The following is a 9099-nucleotide window of genomic DNA, read 5'->3' on the forward strand; positions in this document are numbered from 1 at the left end:
AATCGAGGGAATCCGCTCAGCTGCCACTGCCCTCCCAACTTCCACCCTCTCCCTATCCCCCCACCCACACTCCGACAATTACCCATCCCTCCTTCCACACCTTTGAACCTGTCAATCCTTCCTCAATCATCACCACCATATCCTCCATGAAGCCCACCACCTGCTCCCTGGACCCCATCCCCACCCCTCTTCTTAAATCCGAATTCCACCTCCTTGCCCCACTACTCGCCGACATCATCAACCTCTGCCTGTCATCTGGCACTGTTCCTTCCCCACTCAAAACAGCCATTATCACTCCCACGTTGTAGAAACCTTCCCTTGACCCATCACAGCTATTCAGTTACTGGCCTATCTCAAACCTCCCTTTCCTATCCAAGGTCCTTGAGAGAGCCGCTCTTTCCTCTCCTGCCACTCTCTCCATGAAACCCTCCAATCAGGTTTCCGTGCTACCAACTGCCCACTGCTCTGGTCAAGGTCACAAACTACATCCTGATCAAGGTCACAAACGACATCCTGACCATGTGCAACCAGGGCTCCCTGTGCCTCCTCGTCCTCCTCGACCTCTCCGCTGCCTTGGACCATTCAATTCTCCTCCACCGCCTCTCCTCCCACCTCAACCTTCAAGGTTCTGTCCTTGACTGGTTCAGGTCCTACCTTTCACACCGCCTCCACTTCGTCGTGGCAAATGGCTTCTCCTCCAGCCCCCGCACTGTCTCGTACAGTGTTCCTCAGGGCTCTGTCCTCAGTCCCCTCCTCTTCACCCTCTGTATGCTTACCCTTGGTGACATCATCCGCAGACGTGGGATAAATTTCCAGTCAGGAACCCGGGTGTCTTGTTTGACCCTGAACTGTCCTCATCTTCCCCACATCCGCGCCATGACCGGCACTGCCTACCACCACCTCCGCAACATTGCCAGACTCTGCCACTGCCTCACCCCTCAGGCTGCCGAAACCCTTATCCATTCATTCGTCACATCAAGGCTCGATTATGGAAACTCCCTCCTCATCGGCCTTCCCAGCTCTTCCCTTCACAAGCTGCAGATTGTCTAAAACTCTGCAGCTCATGTACTCTCACGCACCAGGCTCCGTGACCCCATCACTCCCACCCTCGCCCGACTCCACTGGCTCTCCATCCCCCAGAGGATCGAGTTCAAGATCCTCGTCCTCACTTTCAAGGCCATCCATGGCCTTGCTCCCTCCTACCTCTCCAACCTGCCCATTCAGCGGGCTCTGGCCTGCTCCATGTCTCCCGCCCGACCCACCCTACCATCGGTGGCCGGGCTTTCAGCCTCTCTGCCCCCACACTCTGGAACTACATCCCACGGTCCCTTTGCCTCACCTCCTCCCTTGCCTCCTTAAGACCGGTCTCAAGACCCTTCTCTTTGATCATGCCTTCAGTCGCCCTCCCACCTCTCTGCTTTCCCTCACCTCTATCCCACCCCTCCCCCATGCTCGGACCCCGACACCTGAATTCAGTGTTTTGGAATGTCCTCCCGACATGAAAGGTGCTCTATAAATATAATTTTGTTGTTGTTGTTTTCAAATCCCTTTATACCGTGGCATCTCCGTACCTCCAAGACCTGCTTATCGCCCCACAAGACCCTGCCTCCGCTAGACTGGCTCCAGCCTTCTGCATGTCCCTCGTACCCTCTGTTCCACCATTGGTGGCCATGCTTTCAGCTAGTATGCCCCGAAACTCTGGAACACTCGTCCTCTATCCCTCCTCCTTGCCCCTTCTTTCCCCATCTTCAGGTCATCACTGAAGACTTTCCTATTCGACTGTGTCTACGGTCACCTCCTTCTCCCCCCTGGCTCGGTGTTGTGCTCCGCCACTGTCAAGCGTTCTGGGACGCTACACTGCAAGTTGCTGTTGTGCAAATCCCTGACTGTCCAGCGCCTTGGGGCATCCTCCTGACGTGGAAGGCACTATATAAATGTAATTTGTTGTTGGATATTATTCAGGTATCTTCACTTGTCTTCTCTTTCATATGAGATTGCTCAGCTCCTTTGGCAGAACATCCAACATCCAGAAAAAATAAGCATTTCCAGATGGGAAGGGCACTAATTTGATCTCTTCTATCCCTCACTTAGTCCATGGTGGGCAGGTGGGATAACAATTGGCTGCCGTGTTTTGCCCACAAAATACAATCAATCCACATTACTGTATATTCTGTGAAGCGACATGATAAGGTGCTGTATGAAATGCAAGGTATATTATTATTATTAATTTCACTCATGTTTTATTGCAAATCAAGTGATGGAACAGGCAGGGCTAACAAAAAGTCGACTCACAGGAGAGCATTTGTATCCAATATTAATCCTACTAAATTCTAGCCAGAAAAAAATTCATGAAAAGCAGTCGTTTACCCACCAGGCTGGGAGATGTTCTCCGCATCCAGAGAAGCTGCTGATCTCTCATTTCCAGGGAAGAATAGATTTTAGACAAAAACCAAGAGGCAGATTAAGTGATTGGAGCAGATGTCCTGAATTAGAGCAGCCCTACTCTGTGCCAGAACTGTTTCCTCCAACCCAGGGTATTTCAGAGGCAACCAAAACCAGCAGGAAATTTCTCATTAACCTTCAGCTTGGAATGTAGAGCATACACGTCACAACAGCAACTATCACATATTAACATCTCAACATGCTTCATAAAGACATTGGAGACCGCCGAGCAAGGGAATTTAAGACTGTTGGCCAAAGGTATGGTCAAAGATAAATTCTCTTTATCTTTAAACCCAGCAGAGATGCGCAGATTAGAGGTTTTCCAGTGAATGACATTGACTTGCTGAACGGCGTTCTTTGGTATACGAGTTTGTGCATAAATACCAACATTTGCCTTAACATAAGTGCTCTGAGATGCTGAAGAGTGCTATATAAATGCAAGTTGTTGACGACATAGTTAGCATTGATACTGATGCTCACTATCAGAGCAGCAAGATAGAGATTCAAGTCTTCAATTTGCTCATTTCAGCCTTACCGTTGGGGAGCATTACCAAGCAGAAGACATACCAATCTCTTGGAGAAGTGTGAGAAATGGAGGAGCTGGTTAACCTTTACAGTGCTGGACCCATCCACATCAGATACAAAATCACAAATTGAAACGGGAGCTTTTCCAAAATGCTTTCCTCCAATGAGCAGCACTTGCAATTCCTGATTACTTTAGTGACATAGATGGTGACAGAGAGGTTTGTCTTAAGTCTCTGTGCAGCTCGAAAGATCAATAAGGAAGTACAGAAGCTTATTTAGTGCTGAACAGGGAATCAGAAGAAAGCACAAAAGGGAAAGAAATGATAGGAAAATAACTGCATTGTGCTCTTCTTGGAAAGCCAGGAGAAGAGAGAATATTAAATGCTCAGTAGCAGTTACTGGACACCCAAAAGGTCAAATACAGTTCTTGGAAGCAAACATATTGATTGTTCTTTACAATCAACTGGTATGTATTGAGCAACGAGGAGAGAGAACATTTTTGTAAGCCTCTCAAAATGGTCCCATACTTACCTGAACCTTCAGGAACTTTTATACTCAGGCCATGTTTGCTAGGAGAGGCAATTCAAAGGCAACTTCATTCATAAAACTGGGTGCCAGACACTTCAAAAGGCTTTTTTGGGCATTATGTGTCGAAGTGATCCACTGTGACCCCATTATGCAGTCTGCATGAGCTCTAATCTGGCCATTGATGTATGAATGCTTTGGGAGGGCTGTATAAGTATGTTGGGTGACACAGGGTCAAGCAAGTGGAACATACACCAGCCTCTGTTCTACAGAGATGCAGCTGCCTCCTGTCAGCATGAACCGATTCACACAAGCACAAAGAAATAACTTTGGCATCTAAAGAATGCTCTAAACTGCTATTCTGCAGATACCACTATAAATTGATATACCTACCTACCTACCGCTACAAACTCTCAGTAACATCATAGGTTTCAAGTGTTTCTGCACAATTCCCTCTCAAATGGATTGCTAACATGCAATTTTCTAAGGCATGTGGGGGGGTGGGGGCAAGGGAATTTGCAGTGTGTGAAGTGAATTCAGGCAATTACCCCTCCCCCCACCCCATCCTGCTCCGCCAAGCAGAGTGTGGAATTGGGAAACTGGAGCTTTAGACTTGTGAGAAAGATAGATGGTTACACAATGACCAAATTCTTGGGCAAATCTATACACCTTGAGTTCACCTAAAGGTTATCGAAGTGCAAACACTCTAGGACATTTGGACCCAGTATCTCAGAGCTTCATTAAGTTCAGGAATATTTAACTGGCGAGTAGAAATTCCAATCAGCTCCTGGTCAAATATTAGTGGAGGTGATGCAGGCCAATGATACCTACCTAATCCCTCAGGGGAAAAAAAATTAAAACCTTGTATTACAGCATTGCACAATTTCAAACCTACCGTGGGCTTTCAGTGAACTCAAAACCTGAGCAATCTGCAATAAAAACATAGGAAAAGGAGCAGACACCACTAAGCCTGTTACACCAGTTGATAGATCATGGCTGGTCTCCAACTTCATACCATCTCCCTGTCCCTTTACACCCCTGCCTACCAAACAGTCACCTAACTCTCTCAAGTATTTCTACTGATCTGACATCTACTACAACAATAACATGCATTTATATAGCAACCTTCACACGGAGAAGCATCACAGACCACTATACAACCTACTGGGCTAGTGAATTGCACCTTTTGCGGGCAATGATTTCCAACACCCTTTGTGTAAAAAAATGTTTTCTGATTACACTTTCTTAGTGTGTTACAAAGCATGTTACACCTGGTGGCCGCGCTGGCTGACTATGGTGCTGTAGTATCGTGCGTCACCGAGCACCTACGTATGTACGCACGTACTGCAGTTACACCTGGTGGCCGTGGCAGCTGACCGTGGCGCTGTAGCATCCTACATCACAGAGCATGCACCGTAGCCAAGTGGCAGTGGGAACAAAATAAAGAACACAGATGAAGCTAAGCCGCGGCAACAACAAAATTAAATTTTTAAAGCGCTTTTCACATCGGGAGGATGTCCAAGTGATTACAACTTATACATTTACATTTATCATTATAAAGATGTCTAAGCGAAAATCAAACCTTTCAAGGATAAGTAAAAATGCAAGACAAAAGAGAGAAGACCATTAAATGAAACTGAAGAACAAAGTCCTCCCACAGGAGTCCTCCCAGATGAGTATAGATGAAGATGAAATGTGTATCAATCTACATTCTATATTGGATCCTTTGGTTGCAAGCATAGTTGCACAGGGTTCAGCTCGTATATTGTAAAGTGAATGGACTGTATATTTTTGTGGGTGAAATGCAGCAGCCAATTTGTTCACACAGTAGTGTCCCACCAACAGTAGTGGATTTGTGACTAAATTTTTTTAAAAAAATTTAAGAGCTTATTACCCCCGGTAAAGCTATCCGCCTACCGACTAAATGCCAAGTTCCTACTTACTGATAGGTAAAGAGGCATGTGGAGTAAGGAAACTTGCCTAAGTTTTTGCCCTGTCCGGGAATTGAACTTGGGTCCCCTCGCTTACGAGGCATGTGCTCTAACCAATAAGCTACAGTACTCCAAGTTATTTAAGATTAATGATACAATCTTGAAATTTATAACACATAAATAGTCTCCAATATTCTTCCTCCAGACTAAAAGCCATATAGTGTTCAGCCTCAGAGGTACCATCTATTTAGCAATCTTTAGGGTCGACCTGAACAAGCATCTGTTCCTGCCACTTTAGTTACCACTGTCCCTAGTAACCTGCTCCAGTCCCAGCCAACGGAAACTCAATGTTTATCAAACCTACTGGAATGCAAGAGCAATACAAATTCTTGTTCTGTAATCATTAATGTAACCTTTTTGAACACAAATAAAGCCTTCCTTTATGCAGTCACCAGCCAGAACAAGCAGAGTGCTAGATCAGTGTTTACAAAACACTGCCCACAAACCAAAGGCCCATAGGCCCTTATTTGTTCCTCTAGTTCTGCCAAGTATGTAAGGAGATGGAGTTTCCAAAGTCAAAAGACTGACAGGTATGAAAGTCCAGCATTCTTTAAAATCCTGACACCTCACTGAAGCCGGGTGTCAGGAAAGTGGAGAGGCCTCTGTGCAATTCTCATTGTGCATGATGGAAAAGCAAATCTTTGTTAAATTTAGCTCAGCTGATAGTACTCTCGGGTTAGAGCTGTGGATTCAAGCTACATTATCATTGGTGCCGTTTTACAAGCAAGAGGCCATGAAACTATTCAAGAACAAGAGTTTTTATGGGCAATAATTACTCTACAGCACTTTGAGATATTGATATGATAATGTTCTACATTGAAAAGACTGCAGAAGTAGTCCTCCAAATTTCTTCTCTTCTCCCCCACCCCACGACCAAGGGACAGTCTGCATTAAGGGTGTTCAAACAATAAAACCAACGAAACAAAATACAACACTATTTCCTGAAAGGAAGGTTGTATTTAACAGGTTAATTGAAATTTAAGAATGGATTACATTTGTGGACAAAGGAAACTATTGACACACTATATGCTTCCGCAAAGCATTTGGCAAAGTTCGTCTGGGCTCACCATCATTCAGACAGAGCAAAAGTGCAATTATCTCCAGAGTTTATTGAAGGTTCCCTGAAAATTGTCTGGGGAACTACTCTGTGTTCATTACTTCAGACAATAGTACATCAAAAATTCACTTTCACTGCTGTCAGCAGAGCTGAATATATTGTAGTAGAACAATAGAAGTGTTGTTGCTTCACATGTTCAGTGAGACTAAGGTTACCTGGGTGCACGTTTACCCCAGTGTCATTCTTCCCATTTGAAGAGTTTTCTGCTTGTCTCCACAAGCTTTGTGCATCAACACAATAGATCTATGGCAGATACCTGTCTACTGAGTCCTTTGCAAGCAGCCAGATAAGAGGCCACTGGACCCAGCCTCACTCTTCTCTGCCCATTCCACCTGCTATGCCTATGTTCACCCACATAATAGTCACTCACTGTACATCCTTTGCAGTGAAGTGTATACAACATCTCCGAGACTTCCTCCCGATGTAAAATACACTATATCAAATCTAAGGGTTATTATGAATTATTATTGTTTTGCTCAGTGGGAAATCTCCAGATTTCTAAAGGAGGAAAAATTATCCTTGCAAACCAGCATTTCACTGCCAACCTCCCTCCTCTTACAACCACAATGTCTTTCACGTCCAGCTTTCTGCTGCTTTTCAGGTGAGTCAATAAATGATCCCGTCTGATCTCATTTTTCCATTAAGTATCTCTGAACTCAGCAGAGATTGTGGGAATGAATGAGAGAGAGTGAAGAGAAAGAAAATGAGAGCAGCAGAGAGAGAGAAAAACAGCATGAGAAAAAAAAAGCAAACTAGAATCGCACCCCCACCCGCCACACAAGAATTTAACCGTGTTTATTTGTTACAATTCACCACACAACAGGCTCATAAGCAGTTTGTACTTCAATGCCTTCCCTTCAGATCTGTTTTCCACAGTGAGGTTCAGGACCTATTCCAATTACTGGAATAATGAGGCTGCAACTTTATGAAGTACACACTCAAACTATCTGGGACAATACCAGCACTGTATTGCTATCTAACACTATTGCTTTACACCCAAATACAGAGACTTACCTGCCCATGTGTGGATGCTTCAATACCCAGAGTAACTGCCATTCAGAGTCTAGCATTCAATACCATTCCCACAAGAGATGCAGTGCCAGCCCTGCAACCTTGAGGCATTAATCTTTTGTTTTCAATTAGAAAATAGAAAGTGTCAAAGAAGTCGAGACGTAGCAATATTTTTGTTCAGTAGGCAAACACAGCAGGCGTTTTGTGAGCAGCAAAGACCCACACATAAAAAGGAGGTGAATGATCAATTTATATGGAGGACTATTGGCCATGAAAACAGGAAAAATTCCATTCCCTTTTTCAATGACGTCTACATGAACCTGAACAGTCAGATTAGATCTTGGCTTAAAGTCTCATTTGAATGAGGACAGTGCTGCATTCCGTCAGTATTGCACTGGAGAGCCAGCATAGATGCTTTGCTCGAAATCAATATAGGGCTTGACCCCACAATCTTTTAAGCACAAGCCAGACCATTTGGTTACTTGTTTGGAGGCAACGCTGGATGGAGTTTTTCCATTTATAAACTCTCGTTTTTCTGTTTAACAGTATTTGTCAGAGTCACGTCACCAAGTGAAATGCTCCCCGATGGCATATTCTACCTTAACAGGAGAGTGAAAGGTAATACACCAATACAGTCCAACGCAGATTATCTGCACTAATTTGGACTGGCTGCATTACAGACAACCAGCCAGTGTGAATAATTGGACATCACACATAATACAAATTACCTACAGTGCTACTTAATAACATGTTATTAACATGCTACATGTTGGTGTCCTGTAGCTCAGTGGTTAGAGCACTCGCTTTGCAAGCGAGAGACTTGAGTTCAATTCCAGGCAGAGGGCGAACCCTTGGGCAAGTTTCCTTACTCCACACACCTAATAATAATCCCTCCAAAAACAATAATAAATTTGTCATTTTCAATCTACGACTGTTTGTGGGACATTGCTGTGCGCAATTGGCTGCCGCGTTCGCCCACAAATATACAGTCAATTCACTTTACAGTGTGTTCTGTGAAGCGCTTTGGGATGTCGAGAAGACGTGAAAAGTGCTATATCAAATGCAAGGATTATTATTATTATTATTATGTTCCATTAGGAACTATAGTGTATAGCTATAGTAGTACCACTGCCAGATCGTCTGTCTTGTCTTTCTCTCGCTCTACCACAATCAACTCTCTTTCTCTGGGTCTCTCTCTTTCTGACTCTAACCCTACAATATGTAAAAGTATAAAGAGCAAGTAGTGCTGAGAGAAAAAAATCCCTGCAGGTGTTAAATTGCGTGTAAGGATGCTAAGGATCTGATTTACATAGCAACCGTACTGCCCAGCATCCACTTCACAGCCACATGAGGATAAATAGACATACAGGTAATTGGTATGCAGGTAACCAGCTTTCGTCCCAGACCTTTCTTCTGCTCCTTGTACAAGTTAACCTGAATATAAATTAGCACGGATAGGAAAGTCGGATTAGAACGAGGTCTAAACCC

The 9099-nt window shown here is 44.3% G+C and overlaps 1 protein-coding gene across 1 annotated transcript in view; it reads right to left on the reverse strand.

Moving 5' to 3' along the window:
* Positions 1-7828, reverse strand: part of n4bp3 (NEDD4 binding protein 3) — a 28999-nt gene extending 21171 nt beyond the window's left edge. Inside the window, exon 1 of the mRNA XM_007909879.2 lies at positions 7615-7828. The gene's annotated coding sequence lies outside the window, so the exon portion shown is untranslated. The remainder of the gene's footprint in view (positions 1-7614) is intronic.
* Positions 7829-9099: the final 1271 nt, after the last annotated feature.

Source organism: Callorhinchus milii, unplaced genomic scaffold, assembly GCF_018977255.1.
Source record: "Callorhinchus milii isolate IMCB2004 unplaced genomic scaffold, IMCB_Cmil_1.0 Scaffold13, whole genome shotgun sequence".
In the NCBI taxonomy this organism is placed as follows: Eukaryota; Metazoa; Chordata; class Chondrichthyes; order Chimaeriformes; family Callorhinchidae; genus Callorhinchus; species Callorhinchus milii.